Source organism: Acanthochromis polyacanthus, chromosome 16 (assembly GCF_021347895.1).
Source record: "Acanthochromis polyacanthus isolate Apoly-LR-REF ecotype Palm Island chromosome 16, KAUST_Apoly_ChrSc, whole genome shotgun sequence".
Taxonomy (NCBI): Eukaryota; Metazoa; Chordata; class Actinopteri; family Pomacentridae; genus Acanthochromis; species Acanthochromis polyacanthus.
The window spans coordinates 2,205,342-2,226,253 of NC_067128.1; positions in this window are offsets into that span (position 1 = coordinate 2,205,342).

Genomic DNA, 20,912 nt, shown 5'->3' on the forward strand with positions numbered 1-20,912 from the left:
CTGATCACTGTCATTTTTCTTCGCCGTGTCAGTCAACATATAACGGCTTCAGACCACAGCCACTTGCAGAGGATGACATGCAGAGGGCTGGGTTAACCTTTAATTACAGCCTTATAGTACAAAGTGTTGAAAGGCAGCCACTCATGGACTTTAATAACTCGTGTATTAAAGGACGGCCGGGCGTTCGTGACACACACTAACAGGCGCATCATCCCAGATTCAAAGGGACATAACCTGATTGTCTATATGAAGCACGGCCTGCGGTGCTTTTGGTAATTCCAAATGTTGTTATGAGTGTGTGCTGTGCAGCTGAGGTCTGCCTGATAGCATCACCGTGCACACAAAGCTCGGCTCCACTGGCTGGATTGGTGAGCACTGTTTGAATTTAAAGTCCAGAGGTCCTCTCCTATCAGTATGACTGATCACCTGCTGCTGTGCTGAATTAGCACAAACTGCTGATGCATGGCATTGATTGGTATCGATCCAAACATCTCACTCCATGACTGCCATCCTTATAGAATAACTGTGAAGCTGGATGAGATTGATCTCCAAAGTTTTTAATTATAGCTGTGAAAAATAATGCTGAGACTGAAAGATACTGTTCTTAAATGTTAAATCCCAGCAGTGGTCCTGAGAGGAAGAAATGTGGGTGCAGTTTAGAGGCAGCGCTGAATAGTGAAACGTCCGGGGTTTTATTTTTTGCTGCATGTGTTTCAGATTTTCCAAATGAAGCAGCGAGCCGGGTTCTGCCAGAGCTTTCCTTCCCAGCTGTTATCTCATTGTTCTCTGCAGTGATTGAGCTCTCATCATTGCAACAAGACCCAAATCTTCGGATGTGCACATTGGCAAAAGATCGCGTCCTCGTTTTGGAGGACATCATTAGTGCTCTCATTTCAACAAGGTGCTCTGAAAATGTCGAGCAGATGAGGCAATGCACATGACATATTAAAATTCTCTCTTTGTACAATATCTGCACCTGGCAACAGTGGTTAAAATCAGGAAAAGGACGGTGGCTATGGGACAGAGAGTGTAGGTGTTAAAAGCAACTAAAACACACGGGGAAGCTGGGGAAAAGACTGATGCTAATTTAAAAGCAAACATAGCTATATTTAATGGACAGGTATCCAACAGTTAGCAACCAATTTGAAAGGAAACGGGAACAAAGAGTGAAGGGGAGGCTGCTGCATGTACCTTTAACCTTTCTCTTTAAAATACCTTCAAATTGCCCCGCTGGATTCAAGTCAGGCGACGTGTTTAGTCAGGTTCATATTTATTTCTTCTTTTGAGATTCTTCTGTGATTGTGGCAGTCTGTTTTGAATATTCTGTCAAACTCTTTTTTTTTATTTAGAAAAGTAGAATGCCATTACCAAACCAGAAAGATTAATTTGCAAATTTGCTTTATAAGATTATCATCTTTATCTGAAAACTGACCACTACATATGAAGACTTCATTTGCATAAACAGGTAACTCCGTTTTATCAATTTTCAGAAAACTCTTTTTATTGCTTACTTGAGATAATACAGCCCGATCTCACGAGGATTCGTGAAACTGTCACGTAAATTTTTGTTTCGGCTTCGTGCGCACCAACACGATTTCGTCATGTTTTTCGTGCCGCTCACCACGAAATGCACACCAATGTATTTTAAACGGCGGACTTTTCGTGCCACTCAGAACGTATTTCAAAAGAATGTGTATATTATATTTTTAATGTAAAACCGTGGCGAATCCAACGCTATATTTTGCATGACATCGTTCCTAAACATAACCCTAACCATAACCATAACCATAACCTAACCATAACCTAACCATAAGCCGGTGGTACACTTACCAATTTGCATAGGAATTTCAAGAATGTCCGGCGGCCGGCGGCCGCAAACGCGATCACACAAGCAGTATACGCCGATGGACAGCTTAGATCGTCATGAATCCGCCGGTATAAACCACTTTCAGATGTGATTACCACAGCGAAAAACATTTCGTGGTGAGCGGCACGAAAAACATGACGAAATCGTGTTGGTGCGCACGAAACCGAAACTAAAACTTACGTGACAGTTTCACGAATCCCCGTGAGACCGGGTTGCAGATAATAATACCAATCATTTTTTTTCCATTTTGTCATGTATTTTTCTTCTGAGTCAAATCCACTCAACTTCAGTTTGATTGATATTATCTCATGTAAACAATAAAATAAAAACTTTTCTGAAAATTTATCAAAACGGAGTTATCTGTTTTTGCAAATGAACTCTTCACATAGCCAGATGAATGTAGGAGAGCGTAAAGTACAATATTTAAAGAAGTACACTATATTTACGTAGCTGCTTTCCACCAATGACAGTTGGTTATACTTTAATGAATCAGGGCACCACCATTTATAAGAAAGGAATAATGTCCATTAATGTAAAAGCTCTGTCTGGGTGGTAGTTTTAACTCATAGTTTAATAAATTACATTATCATAGCTGTCATGGTACCCAAAGATCTTATTTTACTATGAATGTAGTTCGTACAATTATTACAGTAACTCCTCAGTGAAAAACAGTCTGCACACCTTACATGCTGATTAGTCCCCTCAAGTAGAATTATACTCATTACTTAGCAGTGGATATCCATTAATTAGCTCATTACCACTATACATTCACTTCCTTAAGCCACCCTGCGTTTAGCGTTGCCGGTAGTATTGGTGGTGGACCAAGCCCATAATGAAGCGACAATCTCCAGCAGCAGGAATGTTCAGGTGGAGTTTAATGAAGGCTGACTGGGTGAAAGAGCAGAATGGCGCCAGGGAGCTCGCCTGGCCTCAGCCCCTCCAGGGAATCACAAAAGACCTGCAAGTAGAGGAGATCATGGCCCTGCCAATCCCTGATACCCTTTGAAAAGGACAGACATTGTCTGGCCTGCGCTCTGATGCCTGAAAATAAGCATTCCTCTGGGCAATTTGAGCTGTTGTGGGTGCCAGGAAGGAGGGAAAAAAGGATCTGGTGATGCAAGGTTAATGTCTGCAGATTAAGAAGACTCATTCACAGCTGCTAGCGTTTGTGGAGGTAAATTCAGGTTTATTTATGATTTAATTCTGCACGGTTGGGCAAGATGCTTCAGAAACCTCAACTAACTGTTGCTGCATATAAATATAGCAGAATAAAAAAGAATTACGTGGCTTACCTAGCATTGCGATTCTTGAGTTATTCCTGAGCAGCTAAAAAATAGCTTTATTTTTCTACAACCAAGCTGCATTAAATGTGTATTTTAACCCTATGAAGCCCAGTGTAGCGCCGGCGCTATGATTGCATGTTTATTTTTGATTGACGGTAGAAACCTGATAGGATAGATCGATCATTCTTTTTGCATTCAAAATCTGGGGAGTTCCACTAACATTTCACACATTCGCCAGGCCTTGCAGTGCTTTTTTGCTGCAGTGATGGGTTTGTAAGAACACACAATGAAGCCCACATGTCAAAAATCTTTATAAACGAGACCGCAGCATATTGTGCAACTTTTTTTTTTTCAACAAATTAGAGGGATACAGCTATGCAATTTCTGTATTTTGAAATATACGTGAAAAAAACTGAAAACAAACAGAAAAAGGTTTTAGGTTTATTGCACTTTTAAGCAATTTATTGCAGTAGTTAAGACATAAGTCAATATATATTATTAAAACTTAGGATATAAGGCTTATATTGATGTAAAGCAAATAAAAATACTCCAAGAATTTGCATTAGAGCATGTAAAAATGTAAGAATATGTCCTGGCAGCCTTGCACAATGGTAGGTCTGAAAGGGTTAAAAACTGCCACAGCTCCACATCCCTCTGAATGAAACGGTGTAGAAATAGCAGCAAGACACGTGTTTGGAAGTATCCATGGTGAACAACTGGATAAACATCAGTTTGACATGAATGCATGAAGGAGCACAAACACATTAGATTCAACCTGCATACTGCATAGATGTGTGAGATACATCTGTTTTATTTCATTCCTTGCTCATCTTGCTGTGGGTTTGTCTTCTACCACTCACTATCTGACTTGCAACAAATGCCTTCCTTTAAAATCTTGTCCTCCTTGAAAAGATCTCGGCTTAACATTTATTTTAACGCATCAGATCACCATGTCAGATTCCTCATACGTGAAAACCTACCTGGCAACAGAACGGATTCTGAAAATAGGAAAGCAAACATGGTTGAACAGCGGGTAGGGGAGCATTTATCACACCAGCAAGAACGGCGCTGAGCTCTGCAAAGATTTCCGTGTACTGGAAGTCACGTTGCTTTATCTGCCGTCTCTTCACACCTCCAACTGCTGCGCCGAGATTACACAAAACTGATGTCAAGCATCCATCAAACTTCCAATAAGACTGCAAATAAACTAATTTTGTCAAAGGGATGTTGAGTTTTACTGCCATGTGCATAATTACTTTCTTACTACAATTAGCTATAAAAAAAAAAGTCCAAAGAATCTACCAGAAGTAGTACATAGCAGCAGAGTAAACTCCTAATTCCACATCACTTAATGAATTATTAAAAGAAAACAGTGCATTAGCCACCTGTGCATTATGAGCTATTTAAACACCAGTATTGTCCAGCATGGCATTTTTTTATTTTTTATTTTTGCACAGGCAGCAACTGTGGCTTGATGTATTCTGTGTCTAAGTCTAAGCCCCACTCTTTTTGGAGTAATTTCTTCAAATTTGGCACAAATGTAGCGTTGGACATTAAGTCACATTTTCATTGTCATTGCCTTACAAACTTGCACAATAAACACATTGCAAAAATTGCTTGAAATGCATTCACTGAGAAAAGTTTTCTGTACAGGTGCCACGCCTTTAAACCATTTGGCCATGACATGGAGCTCCAGCTAGCCGACAGCTAACTGGTGCAAATTTGGTGGAGACCGTGAGCTAACATGCACGGTGGCTGAGGAAGGAGAGAAATTGGTTTGGCTGAGGTCAGAGGAATACATTGAAAATAAGAAAATGAGACTTTAATGTCTAATCATTGCATACAGGACCCTAGAAAAACCTTTTCACTGGTAGCTTTAGGCGCTTAGCATGCTAAAAAAAGGAGCTTTTGGGTACAGCGTGACGAACCAACCTTGCACGCTTGTGATTACTTGTCTTTGCATTGATGTAAAGACTGACAGTGTTTTGATATTTTAGCATCATCAGTCTTTTCCTGAGGTTGTCTGATATCACTTTTATAAAATGGACACAAACTAAACTCCTCACTTTATAAATAATCAGTAGACGCTACAATTTGCAGATGTTCCCTAAACGCCTCACAAACAGATTACTGTGACACCAAAAGTTCCTTTAAAAACAACAAAATAAGGCATCTGCTGTCTCTGATTAACCTAAAATTAAACTAAGTGATTTTCTCTATATAGTTTGTTAATTGAGCAGAGTTTTCAGTAAGCAGATGCATTTTAAATAGTAATAAATACTACAGTCCATCATGTCCATATAATTGTTGGAAGCCAGAATCATCACTGTGATTTATATTCATTTATTTTTGCAGCCGCAGCACCGTGCTAGCAGGTGTGACTGGATGTACTTTTTCTTCTTCACTGGTTCAATCTGTACCTCTCTGCTGCACCTGCACAGAGGAGTACCTGAGATGGGACTTGTCCTTCTCCATCAGCCTCCTCATCTCCTCTCATTTATTTAAAAAATAATCAGCTATAGATTCCTCATCTTTAGAATTCGGCAGCAGCTGAATGGATTGTTTCATGCGTCAAGCAGGGACACACTGACTGAAGCCAGTGAAGAAGAAAATGTGCTACTTTCTGCTACCATTGTTAGTGCAGTATGTATGCATGCAGGCTGTAGGACACCAAATCAGTCTAAAGATCATCAAAAATGGACACGTATTTAGAGCCCTGGGTTATAATGTCCTTTTAAAATTAATATTCTGTTTAATCGTTTGGGTATTCATGCAGAATTTGCTCAATTAAAGCTTGTTTTATTATTCTTCTATTATTCAATGGGCATAAGCTATCCAGTGTTAGCAGAGTGGCTATTAAAACAGAGAGATGCTCTATAAATGCACAGCTAACATTCTTAAATGTTTTTTTATTGCAAATCATTTAATTGCAGCGCTGAGCGATTAGATCCACGTTTCCTCATATTGTGCAGAACCACAAACTTCTAAACTGTTCAGAATTTGTTGGTCAAAGTTCACCATGACCTCCAAAGCATGTTTTTTGGGCGTAACTAAAAGAAATTCATAACCTACTTAGGAAAAAAATTCACAGAAATGTAAATGTCGGGGGCTGTGTGGAAGGGAGGGACATTTAATTCAAACTAAAGTTACTTACAAAAGATGGGCAGCAAACACCAGATGGCCTGAAGTTCAGGAACAATCCGAAAAGTAGAAGTAAATATCAAGAACAACTAATATAAGCAAAATGTTATTGAAAGGAACACAAAAGTGGTGTGAAAACTCCCCAAATCCAAATGAAAAAACCATAAACAGACCAGGAGAATCAAACAGTACAGCATGAGACGGACAAACTGACAAAGACGAAGGGAAAAACAAGACTATTTATACACCCAGAACCGACTGAGGAGACAAGACACAGGTGAAACTAATCAGGCCAAAAGGAGGGAGTAAAACAACAAGAGACACACAAGGACACTGAATGTCAAAATAAAACAGGAAATAAGCAGAACAAAGTCCACAGGAGTAAGAAAACATTATGGAGTGATGACATTTTATATCCAATAGAATCACCAAAAATACCTTTTTGCTGTTATTCAGCACCACAACCAAGAAGCAGACGTGACCAGATTTGGTCTGATGCTAGCCTAGCCGCGCTAGACCCCATGTTCTGAAGGCACAAGGGTCTAGGCACGCTCGACAGGGAGGGAGGCGGGCTAAAAGGTTGTCTTTCAAATCCCTCTGCAGCAATTGGGTAGGTATACAACCAATCAACGCAACGAATAGGCTGACGTAGTTCCTAGAGCACCGGCGGATTGTGTCTAAGTCCCATTAGCTTCCCAACCAGCGGAGCCAACTGGTATATTAAGGATTTGCCATATCCTGTCGGCATAAGTCCAAATACATCTTTCTTCTCAATGAAACACTTCAGTGTCGTCCTTTGTTTATCTTTCAAGTTGAATTTTAGCTTCAAATCTTTAAGGGCTGTGGCCAAAGCCGAGTCGAAAGATAACTGTTTATTGTGCGCCGGTTGTTTCTGTCAGAATCGTCACGCCTCTGTCGTCACTTAGTTACGCCCGCCTTCTGACTCTACACTTCATGGTGATTGGTCCGGCCAGTTTTAGGAGAATCCAACCTCGAGCCTTATGGAGGGTAACTAGACCCACCCTGGCAGAGAACTATATTCGTTGCCGTGGGTTGTCTAGCGCGGCTAGGCTCGTCTGACGCTGGTTTGGGGACACAAATCTTTCAGCTGCTGTGTTGAAGATGTCAGTAAAGGATCCAAGTTTTAGAATTTCTAGTTTTTCTACAGAGAATCATGTTCGAAGTGTTGCATACTGTCTTGGCTACAGCTTTGTGGTCTATAATGTTATTGACCAGCCATGTGAACATTTACAAGGAATTTGGCTTTTCAGACTCTCAGTGAAATTACAAGTCATCTGGATGGATGGGAGTATAAAGTGACTGGTTTGACTGGTTGGTGGAGGCACATAACTCAAATAAGGATCACTGAAACTGACAAATGAACATAAAGAAACAATGGAAAAGATCAAGTTCTTTTCATTCCCTATAAGTCTAGGCCAGCTCTGTCAAACTCATTCTAGTTCAGGTTCCACATTCAGCCCAGTTTGATCTCCAGTGTTCTGGACCACTAAAATCAGAGAAGAATAATGGATGAATAACTACAAATTCCAAATATTTCATTTGTTTTAGTGCAAAAAAGTACATTCTGAAAGTGTTCACATTTAAGGAATTATCTTTTTTTTACAAAACATCATGAACAAGTTGAAATTTATCAAGAAAAATAAATTCAGTTTCATCAACATTCATCCTCAGTTTATCATTTCCTCATTACAACTTCCAGATCACAGAGTGTCTACAAAGGAACACAACATTTAGTCACCTGGAACTGAACAATACATTATTTTACTTTAAAAAGAACAAAAACAACACAAGAAAAAATATTACAAAAAAGAGACACAAATGACAAAAGCGACAAATGACATGAAACAAGACAAAAACGTGACAAAAAATTAGACAAAAAAGTTACAAAGCAACAAAAAATTGGACAAATGAGACAAAAAAATGACGAAAGCATGAAACAATATGACAGAAACGATGCACAAAATAATGAATAAAGCAAAACTCGGAATGACAAAAATGAGATAATAAACACAAGCGAGACAAAAAGGAAACACAAAATGACAAAAATGAGAAACAAAACAACAAAAACATGAAACAAATGATAAAAATTATAAAACAAGAAACAACAAAAACAAGACAAAATATTACAAAAAGGAGGCACAAAACGACTAAAGAACAATGAACAATCTAGTATTTTACTTTTATGATCCAAACAACTTGTCATGGTCTAGAAATGATTTTAAATTTATAGTTTTACTAGTTTACAATCTGCAGTTAATGTCTTCTCTGTAATTTTTACACTTTGAGGGCTGGATTGGACCCTCTGGAGGACCACTTTTGGCGAGCTTGCCTCATGTTGGACACCCCTGGTCTATACTATCACTAGCATTTGTCTCTTACTTATTTGGGACCGGGTTTGCATATTTTCTCTATTAAATATTCTGTCAAAGAAGAAACTAAAAAGTATCGAAGTAAAAACTAGCATTGAATAATTAGCGTTTGATGTCAGATCTCACAGTTCCCAGAGCTAACATGACATTTGCCATAATGAAAGTGGTCATTTGAAGGCAGAGCCTTTCAGCACCGGCACCTTGATCCAATTCCACACTCAGGGAGCCGGACCAAATGGGCCAGCTGGAGGAAGTATAACTGCATAGCAGGAGTGGGTCGATGATTGCCATAATCACAGAGAACATGTTTCAATCAGTGAGAGTAGCTGACTCAGAAGCTTGACCGAAACGGTTAGCAGGTTAGAACATCTGGCGCGTCTGTGAATGCGGCAGCTGAAATGATCTACATAGAAAAAGATAAAAACACTGCAGACGCCCATCCACATATCAATCACCCCTCTGAGTGCTCTCACATGCGATCCTGAGCTGTGGATGAGCCAGAATGTCAGAGGAAATTGTCCAGGCCAAAGGGAAAAATGGAAACACTCATCATAGACATCAAGAAAATGGTTAAAAAACTTCATGGAGCATGTCAGGAGTATACTGTATATGTAACACAATGTCAGCTGTTTGCGCGCTCTCTCTTTTGGATGTTGTGGAAAGTGACAGCGAGTGCCATCAATCAGAATAAATATATAGATTTATGAGTTTACGGCTCCTTCTTTTCCCCCTTTTTTCCTCTCTCTCATATTGTGCCATACATCTGCGAGGCCTGACACTTCGATGAGCCCATTCCAAGCGAGTGATATTGCACCATAGATTTTAACAACGTGACAGAAACACCAATACAGTGTTGAACAAAGAGGCATTAAGGCAAAGATAAACCTCTGCGAGAAGCACATAAATCTGCAGGGGCCTGGTTTAAGATGGAGCCCAGAAGGGTGATGGCCATCCTTAATCAATAAGAACCTCATCAAGAAAGGTTTCTGCCACTCTGCGGAAACTTACACCATGACTGGAAGGGGATCGGCTTTTAGAGTATGCTTAGCTCTGCTGGTCCAATTAGCTAACAAGTGTGCAGAGACAGTTTTTCAGCATTCTTGGAGAAAATCATGCAGTTGGGAGTGTTGAAACTTTGGGAAGATAATTTTAGACGTGTTTCATGCTTCATGTTTGTCTGATTGCAGCGTGTTGAAGCTTTGGTCCGAGATGAAGCAGAAAAATAGACAGGAAATGCAACATCCAGTCATGGGGATTGAAGTCTTTCCAGTATTCGAGATATTGTGCTGCAATAGGATTTCACTAAACAGGCTTTTGAGTATTCAGCTGATGAAGCGTCGTCTCAAGTGTTAATCCCAGGACTCCGCCAGCTAAGTGGACAGTGGCTGGCCAATGAGCTGAAAGTTCACCGCGAGTTCACCGAGAAGAAACCTGAGATTCGGCTCCTTATACTCAGTCTGCACTCTGACTGGTATTTGTCACAGAACCTATTAAGAGTTTACTCTGCATTAGCCACCTTCTTGTAAGGTCTTGTTTTTAACATTACCAGTTACAGAAGAAGCAAAGAATCTTGAATTGCTATGCTAATTGCTTCATGGATCTTTAACAGGCTGGATTGGTTGCTAGAACTTGGGTTGATCTAGTGATGATCAGTTCTATTCAGGTTCTTTGCATCTTGTCTTTTGTATTTTTGAGGAACATTTTTTTCACCCAGATATTTGTGTTTTGATAGCTGGTTCTTTGGTCCAGACTGAAATTTCTGAACAGCCACTGGATTGATTGCCATGAAATTTGGACAAATACTTGCCAATCTTTCTCTCGTGTCACCACAATGTCAATTTTTTGGTGTTTTGTGAATAGTTTCAACAGCTTCTGGAAAGATTGCTATAAAGCATTGTCAGTATAGTCTCTCCATGATGCTAAAAAGATAACTGTCTGATAAATGTAATCCCATTACTTTCCATTGACAGTAGCCAGAGGTCAAACAATGACGATGGCTCCAGATCGTGACCTTTCATGCGATTTTTAGTCAAATGCTATTGAACAGATTTTCATGAAAGCAATAGTGAAATTATACCTGCTAAACATTAACATGTTAACATCGTCATTGTGACCATGTTAACAGCAAAAAAAAAAAAAAACAAGCTAATGATGAAGTACCAACAACTGTAGTTCCTTAAGTGGCCACTAGAGGCTGCCTCCAAAAGCAAGTCAATGCTCATAGATCCCAGTGTTAAAATGTCCAACTTCACAGCAGAAATAAACATGTTTACAGACAGGTACAATACATTTTTTGGTGTCTATAGTTAAATTCTCAGTTTTTGGACAGGGTTGAGTTTATCTAAACTAAATCATAGTAAGGCTTAAAATTATACATAATTAAAGACTTGGCTGCTTTCTGTAGCAGGTGGACGGTGCACGGCACTCCTCAGCTACCTCACACTCAATGTCATTTCTCATTTTTGGAGTTAGGAGGAGTCAGGCACTGCCTAGATGGCAACGGTCCGAACCAACACAGTGAAAATCTCTTCAGGAAGCCTATAGGTGACGTCAGAAAGGGCTCATCTATCTTTATAGACAGTCAGTAGGTCGCACAGGGGTGTCAAATTCATTTTAGTTCAGGGCTGCATTCTGTCCGATTTGATCTCAAGGGAGCCGGACCAGTAAAATCACAGCATAATCAAATCAAATCAAACTTTATTTATATAGCACCTTTCATCCATTTAAAATGCAACACAAAGTGCTTCACAAAATAAAAGAATAAAACAACAAAGAGAATAAAAAACATAGTGTAACCACAACCAAGGGCATCAGTTTGTTTTTAAAAGTGGGGGGGATGGAGACCACAGCCAATGTCAGATGGAAATGCACACCCTGGGTCGGCCAGAGGCGTGCAGGGGCAAAATTTCGGCCCGGGAGAATTAGTACTATACCGGCCTACAGACCTCTTTACCCGTATGTACCGATAGCTCAACAGGTTGAGCCTCCGCTTTTGGTGCGGTGGTTGTGAGTTCGAGCCCAGTTCGTGGCATTTTGCCGCCATTCTTCAACATTTTCTCAAAGTGCTGTCTTACCAACGACACGGAAGCATACACACGTGGACAAAATTGTTGGTACCCCTCAGTTAAAGAAGGAAAAACCCACAATTCTCACTGAAATCACTTGAAACTCACAAAAGTAACAATAAATAAAAATGTATTGAAAATTAAATAATCAAAAACAGCCATTACTTTTGAATTGTTGATGAACATAATTATTTAAAAAAACAAACTAATGAAACAGGCCTGGACAAAAATGATGGTACCTCTATAAAAGATTGAAAACTATTTGACCAGAGTGACATGATTAACTCAGGTGTGTCATTTAATTGACATCACAGGTGTTTCCAAACTCATAATCAGTCAGTCTGCCTATTTAAAGGGAGACAAGTAGTCACCCTGCTGTTTGGTGAAAAGGTGTGTACCACACTGAACATGGACAACAGAAAGCGAAGGAGAGAATTGTCCCAGGACATCCGAAAAAAAATGATAGACAAACATCTTAAAGGTAAAGGCTATAAGACCATCTCTAAACAGCTTGAAGTTCCTGTGACAACAGTGGCTCATATTATTCAGAAGTTCAAGACCCACGGGACAGTAGCCAACCTCCCTGGATGTGGCCGCAAGAGGAAAATTGATGACAAATTGAAGAGACGGATCGTTCGAATTGTGTCCAAAGAGCCCAGAGCAACCTCCAAAGAAATTAAAGGTGAACTCCAAGGCCAAGGTACATCAGTGTCAGATCGCACCATTCGTCGTTGTTTGAGCCAAAGTGGACTTCATGGGAGACGACCAAGGAGGACACCACTGCTGAAAAAAAACTCATAAAAAAGCGAGACTGGAATTTGCAAAAATGCATGTTGACAAGCCACAAAGCTTCTGGGAGAATGTCCTTTGGACAGATGAGACCAAACTGGAGCTTTTTGGTAAGGCACATCAACTCTATGTTCATAGACTCAAAAACCAAGCATACGAAGAAAAGAACACTGTCCCTACGGTGAAACATGGAGGAGGCTCAGTAATGTTTTGGGGCTGCTTTGCTGCATCTGGCACAGGGTGTCTTGAAAGTGTGCAAGGTACGATGAAATCTGAAGACTATCAAGGCATTCTGGAGAGAAATGTGCTGCCTAGTGTCAGAAAGCTTGGTCTCAGTCGCAGGTCATGGGTCTTCCAACAGGACAACGATCCAAAACACACAGCCAAAAACACCCAAGAATGGCTGAGAGAAAAGCGTTGGACTATTCTAAAGTGGCCTTCTATGAGCCCAGATCTGAATCCCATTGAACATATGTGGAAGGAGCTGAAACATGCCATTTGGAGAAGACACCCATCAAACCTGAGACAACTGGAGCTGTTTGCTCATGAGGAGTGGGCCAAAATACCTGTTGACAGCTGCAGAACGCTCATTGACAAATACAGAAATCATTTAATTGCAGTGATTGCCTCAAAAGGTTGTGCAACAAAATATTAAGTTATGGGTACCATCATTTTTGTCCAGCCCTATTTCATTAGTTTGTTTTTTTAAATAATTATGTTAATCAACAATTCAAAAGTGATGGCTGATTTTGATTATTTAATTTTCAATAAAATTTTATTTATTGTTACTTTTGTGAGTTTCAAGTGATTTCAGTGAGAATTGTGGGTTTTTCCTTCTTTAACTGAGGGGTACCAACAATTTTGTCCACGTGTGTATGAGAAAAGCAGGCGTCCCTCACCAATGCGGGGATATCCCCGGTGTTCCGGATTACCCAGCACGCCATTGAACTTCCACTTGGCACGGGCGCAAATTTAGCATCTGCACATTTTTTTAACCTCACGAAGGTGTGCTAACTCTCGGTCGAGTGCGGACAGAGCGTCGGAATTTTCTATACTACTGAAAATAACTGGGTTTACAACGGCTTACATGTGAAGAATTTGAATGTGTTGGAGACAAAATGACCCCTGACAAAAAGTGGGGGGGACACGTCCCCACCGTCCCCCCCGAAACTGACGCCTATGATAACAACCCATAAATAACCGCAACTCCTAATTGTTCATTTGTTTTAGTGAAACAAAGTACATTCTGAAAATGTTCACATTTAAGGAACTATCTTTTTAAAAAAAATTATATGAACAACCTGAAATTTCTCAAGAAAAACAAATTTAGTTTCAGCAACATTATGCCTCAGTTTATCATTTCCACATTACAATTTAAAACAAGACAAAATATTACAAAAATGAGACACATGTCAAAAACGAGAAACAAAATGACAAAAATATGAGACAAAAAATAAAACAAAAAAGGAACAAAAGATTGAGCAAAAAGTTACAAAGTGGTGAAAAAATGAACAAGCGACCAAAAAAACACACAAAATGACAAAAATGATAGGCAAAACAACAATTAAAGCGAATCCAAAAATGACAAAAATAAAACATAAAACAGAAGCGAGCCAAAAAGGAAAACGACAAAAATGAGAAACAAAACAACAAAAACATGAAACAAAAGACAAAAGTCAGGAAAAAGAAACAACAAAAACAAGACAAAATATTACAAAGATGAGACACAAAGTGACAAAAGAACAATGATCAATCTAGTAGTTTACTTTATGATGAAAGCAACTTGTCATGGTCTAGAAATTATTTTAAATTTATGGCTTTACAAATTTACCAATCGCAGTTAATGTCTGCTCTGTATTTTTTACAGGATTGGACCCTTTAGAGGGCCGGTTTTGGCCCACCGGTCAAATGTTTGACACCCCGGAGTTAGCAGGTTAACATACGTGACAGTGCCATTTAACTCAGAGTGCATTCTTTGTGATGTTCCAGTTCACCAATATCCACCATGAACAATCATGTGATCACTGATCAAAATCTTTGTATGAAACCAAGTATTTTCAAAAACAGAGCCTCTGAAATTTATATTCAGCATGACGATGTTTTATATGCAATGTCTTGCTTGTAAGTCTATAAACTGGTTGGCTTTTAATTGCTTATATTATAATGTATTGTTTCAACAGTCCAGCCTAGTTACTGCTAACTCCAGCCCAACAATTTCACTGTGCATGACCGAAACAACATTATTAACAAATATAGCTGGCATAGGCTTCAGCTAGATCACCTTGTATGTGTTGATATCAGACCACTTTAAGATGGATATGAATTTGGCTGGAAACAGAATTTTTTCCCCGCCCCTCTGTCTGATTAAAGTCTCTGTAGAATTGGGATCGGACAACATCCCTGCTACCTTGTGACTCACTCCCGTCCTTGACATTTACTGTGGCACTGCTGAAATAATTACACAGCTGCACAGATCACAGCGACATGATACGACAAGGAAAAGGTGGCAAGTGAACTTGGACCAATCAGACACAGGACAATGTGCCAAAATGTCTCTCAGTGCCTCCCTCGAGCTGCTGCATTATGCCGCCTTTCAAGCACTTTTTGCCTCTTGCCACCATTGAAAAAGACCTTCATTCAAAAAAATGGAATGTGCAGTGATGTTGTGCTATTTTACGATCTGGCGTTCACGTTATGCTAAATATCTGTTTCTGTTGGCGAGCTTTCTTCAGTTGCAGCCAAAAAAACTCAGAAAGAAAATGTGATTATTAGAAACAGATACTTCAGACTGTATCTGTGTGTGTGTGTGTGTGTGTGTGTGTGTGTGTGTGTGTGTGTGTGTGTGTGTGTGTGTGTGTGTGTGTGTGTGTGTGAATATCTTAGGAAGGTTTCTGGGTTCAGAAATAACAGGAAAACATGACGAGTCCGGCTCCCATTGACAGGGAGTACAGAACAGCGCAGACTCTCCTGCAGAGCTCTAGGCCTTTGTGCCCCGTGGTCGATTGTCATGATATATTAAACATGTGAAAGAAGCATCATGTGAAAGAATCATCTGAAGGAGGCCTTTGTAGACTCCTACAGATCCAACTTTGAAGGTTCTTTGATCTGTCAAAGCAAGCAAAGGCAGAGAGATCACTAGCCAACTTTTGTCAGCTTGGAAACAAACATTTAAGCCGTGCAGTTATTCATCGCTGTGATCACACAGTAATTGCACAGTTTATTTTAGCAGCACTTCATAGCCGCTTTGCTCACAGTTTTGCCAGGATCAACAATACGCTGTATGCAGTTTTGTTATCTGCTGTGCTTACTGACCGTACGCTGCTCGTATCCTCTATATAACCTTTGCTCAGGAGAAATGCTCACAGAGTGAAGCAAATTGCATCAACCTTGGGCTAAATATTAGTCCATGCATGACTGGAGGCTGAGCTTCCACACCTGCACTTTTGTTCATTGTGTTCGGACCACAGGAATAATAGACATGGCTGCTTTTTGGTTTATTTCTGCTTCATGTTCACAAACAAAGAGCTGTAAACATGAAGTCACACGGACCAAAAGGGAACTCAGATAATTAACAGTTTTGATTCTGTCAGCCACAATAAATAACAGAATCGAAACATATATGAGTGCAGTAAAGCCCTAAATATTGTTTTATTGGTCAGAATCTGTTTTATTGCAAAGTAGCTTTTCAGTTATAACTTTGACTCTGTGTTTTGGTGCATATTAGTTCACATAATTCATAATGTTGACACTAAAAGAGGCGCAGCTGTTCATTTTGTCCCTAAATAACTTCACTTCATACATGTTTTTATTTCATGATTTTGTCCATTTTGACTCCATTTGTTGGTCAGCTGCCGTCAGCACTACAGGTCTAGATAACGACAAAGTCTGATATGGTTCACTGTAAACATTTCTGACAGTGTCCAGGCTTCCAGAGGATGGGACTACTTCAGACTGTCACAGAAAAAAATATGTGATTTTTAAGAGCATACTTACCATATACGAACCAGGAAAACGTCACAGGAGACAGATTGTTCCTGCATTATTTTTCATCCTAGTCTCCTTTAACCTCTGATGTTGAAGCTTCACTGTCCCTTAGAAGAAGGTCATCTTGAGTCTCCAGATACTCATCAAAAGCATGCATGACCTCATCGTCATTTTGTGTGCAGGTCTGGTGAGAAAGAAGAAAAACAGTTTAAAGCCAAATTTTGCTGCTTCTGCCAGAACCCTAACCCCTATCCTAACCCCTATCCTAACCCTAACCCCTACCCTAACCCTAACCCTTTTCTGGAGCAACAGCTGCCAGCTTTGATTGTCTCAAACATTTGAACATTTGTGGACATTGATAAAAGACTTTACCTTATACAGTTATGCCCCAAAATGAGTGTTGCACTTCTTGGTTCTTGAGGCAGAGAAGATTTTAAAGAACCATCACACACTGTGCAGATTTTTGAAGACAGACCACAGCAGCACTGCACCATTTATGAGAACCTGAACAGAAAACCTGCTGGTACTCTTCAGCGCCGATGCATAATACGTGTGTTTGCTTCTCTCCTTCTCTCTGTGCTCACATTTACTGCATTTTAATACAGTTAAATTCACCAAAAAGCTGTTCTCATTTGTGTATTCTTCTGTTTTTGTATTTAATAGTGATTGATAAACAGCTCACTGGGACTACACGTGAACCAGCAGTCACTTTCCTCTGGGCCGCTGTTCTTTAACGCTAAAATGCTGGTTTTATAGACACAAACTCAGCAAAAACACAAATTTAAGACTACAACTGCGCTGTGAATTCATCTGTATTGACATTGAATTCAAAGCAACGGCCAGAGACCAATTACACAAAAAGGAGAAAGCAAGCTATTTTTGCTGCTCTCTTGCTGTTTTTGATTTTCAGACCAAACTTTCTCACTTACGAAACTTGGATTTCTTTTAAAGTTGCAATACTCACTTAAATAATAATTCTTTTTATGAGTTTCTGTTTAAACCTACAATTTTGCTCTTCATTCTGTAAACAGTTTACATTTCATACTGTGCTGCTTTAAACAATATTACACACTTTGTCAGAATAAACTGAAGTTAAATGGCCATTTTGATTTTTTGGAGGAAAATTACTCATTTTGATTAGTTAATTGGCAAAAGCCCTAAAAGCTAATCAAAACCAGCTGGTTGTCTTCTCCGTAGTTAACAAGCAAATATATCTCCGGTGTGAGACAGAAAAAGCTGAGGAAGTTTGCTGACCTGATTACATTCCATATCTAATTCTTAATTAACTTCCACTGTGGAGTTTGTGCAGAAATGCTGCTCTCGCTGCTAGATGGCATCTAATTTATTTGTTTTAAATAGAGTCGCGTTCTACAGCTATATTCAGAGTGTCAAACCAATATCAGGCATTTTCTTCTAATTAAGTTCCAGGTCATTTTCCCGCGAGTTTATTCAATTCAAGTGCACTTTGTGTTTGCCAATTTGGACTGATATAACAAGAAATATAGACTAGAGGCGATGCTGAAGGTCCAGGTTAGAGAGTTTTCCTTGGCACATTGTTTTTTTTTTTCTTTTCTTTCTGTTCTTTTCTTAAGTTTTGCAGCACACCAGTTTTGACAGTTGTGAGACACATCTTCAGTATTCCATGTAACCCCACGGGGTGAGCACAGCCCTCAGAAGCCCACTACACACAGACTGCAAGCACTTCTCTGCTGAGGTGACCTTATCCCCTGGCTTCAAACAGGCCGGCGTCATGAAAGGCCAGGAACCGCAGATAAATCAGAGATGCTGGCAACGACAAGGACCTGTCGACTGACAAGCCCTGTGCCGCTTTGACAAGAATAATGAGGATTTAAAAAAAAACAGCATTTGTGTAATCTCTCCAATCGGATTAAGTTTCACCTTTCTGGCGGTGGAGTGATGGAGGTATTGTGTACCACGGCTGAAGGCTTTCATAATGAATGTTTCGGCATCTCGGCGATAAAAAGCCGCAGCATCGTTGCAGATTTTTGTCTGGCTTTTTCTCATCATCGCTTGTTAAATCCCACCGTGTTTGTGTCGTACCGGAAAGCTGCCCGGCGCAAGTCTAATATCAACACCAGTGAAGGGAACACAAAGGAAAAGAGATCTCCTGCATATGATGAAAGATCTCCGACAGCAGCAGGTGGCTCTGGTGCAGTCTCCCACAATTCAGCTAATGGTCCAGTGTGGCTCCAAAGTTCCTGACAGGATTGTTCTGCAGAAAAACAAGAAATTAGCATTCTCTTTCATATTTATTATGTGCAAAGCTGCATCTGTAATTTATAAATCGTTGCATAAAGAAGATAATGTGGACAGTTGTTGATGAATCCTCAGCAACATTGTGATACAAATGAGAAAAGAAGTGGTTGATATTTAACGTACTATTGGAACAAGTGGGAGATCCAATCGTCCTGCACCAATCTGATGGTGTGCAATTATCAGCATGCAAATATCACCCATCTGTGCTTTAATGTGGCCTTCAGTTTATTTTTCTTTCAACCAAAGGGTAACATTTCTAAAAGGACAGTAATTACTTTGTACTCAGCTGCGTATGTGGGTCCCATTAATTTTTGCTTTGGCACAAATACTGCAAGTACATCCTATACCCTGTGAGTGCTGCAGCTGAGATTTTTTAAAGTTCAGCTGCTACTCTTCCATAATGATTGCTATATTGGGCCGCACACTGTCAGTGATTTTTAGACATAATCATCAGATATATTGGTTTACAGTTTCAGAACATATGGGCAGTCAATTTTCCCACATATGGGCTCCATAACAAAGATACTTGAGAAGTAGCTAGTGTAAGCGAACGTTCAAGGGGCAGTAAAAGCGGCGGTTTTATTGCGTCATTACAAACTCTGGGGCATCGTACAGCAGCTATTATGTATTTCACTTAACTCAATTGAGTGCTTGCTAAGCCCTGCCACCCTTAGTTACTTTTGCTAAACTTTAATTTTTGGTTTCAGACGTGTGGTTTACATTTGATGGTACATTTACCATTTAAAATTTATGTAACTTTAGAAACATTGGGATGTTTATTTCAGACAGAGGTAGATAAAAGCGTTTTTTTTTACTAGTGATGGTTGATGTCGCTAGCAGATTTTAGATGCTATAACTCACTAACTATCCAATTCTGCAATGACCCTTCTTGTACCTGGCATTGGGACGTTGACACCAGGTCTTTGGGTCTTGTGGGTTGCGGTTTGGCCCCTTGATGGATCTGGTTTGCTGCAGTGGATGTTTGATCAGATTGAGATTACCCAACAATGCGTGGGTTGGTGGTACAATTCAAAGCAACATCTGCATGAATGCAAAAGTTTTCCAGCAGATCGTTGGAATGTAACGAGATGAGCGATGTCATTCAATTCGCCTTTCAGTAGTTTTAATATCAGGTCTGATTGGTGCAGCAAGATCTTTGTCGAAATGCATAAATTATATGTTACATGTTTAATTAAAAGAGAACTCTGCAACATTTATCCTTAAGTATTGATTGGCTGTTACTCGTGACATGCAACCAATCAGACGGTGCTGCAGGCGGGTCGTTACTCAAGTCCACAGAGTAGCGACTACAGATAGAGAGAGGTGGTTACATGAGAGCCAAAGGGGCACATTTTAAAATGAAATTAGTGGGAATCAATTTAAAAAATGGTTCAGTTCATTACAAATTTATGTTATCTCATAGCACTTTGCATAGTGAGGTGAAAACCTTACACATTTCAAACATAAAAAAACAACATAAAAAACAACACAATACTGAGTCTGGTAATCAGTCGAGCTGAAAATCAGTCGAATCCTAATATGCACCGATGAGATTATGCGAGAAAACCTGATAAAGGGTGGTGCCAATCTTTTGTTTCTGCCACTTTTTCTTCCCACAAAAGTAAAATTGTCCCAAAAAAAGGAAAAAAAAAAGTAAAGACTCTTTTTTTTGTTCTTAAAATGACCCTGTTAGCATTAGCCATTGTTAGCTTGAACTGTAACCTTTGCTTGTCTTTAATTTGTATTTTTCATGTTCATTTTACACAAGAAAAGGCTTTAAATATAAGGACGATGTTTGGCAAACTCCATGCTGCCTGATTTTGGAGTGTAAACTTCCCAAAATCCAAGAAATAACCAGACAGAGCTGCTAACATTGAACAGTGCACACCACCAGCTTCCATACCATGAACAAATACTACTTATTTATCTGAAAACTCCCAAACAAACGACACATAGCTAGTAATTTGTGTGCTGCTTGACCTTGGAAGCCGCACTCATACTGGTTGCTACTGCGGGGGGTAGTAAGCTAGTTAGCGGGACTTGCTAACAGTTCTAGCTCACTTTAGCACATTTGAATGCTGTTTAATCCACTTATTTGTGCTTTTGGTTTTGACAG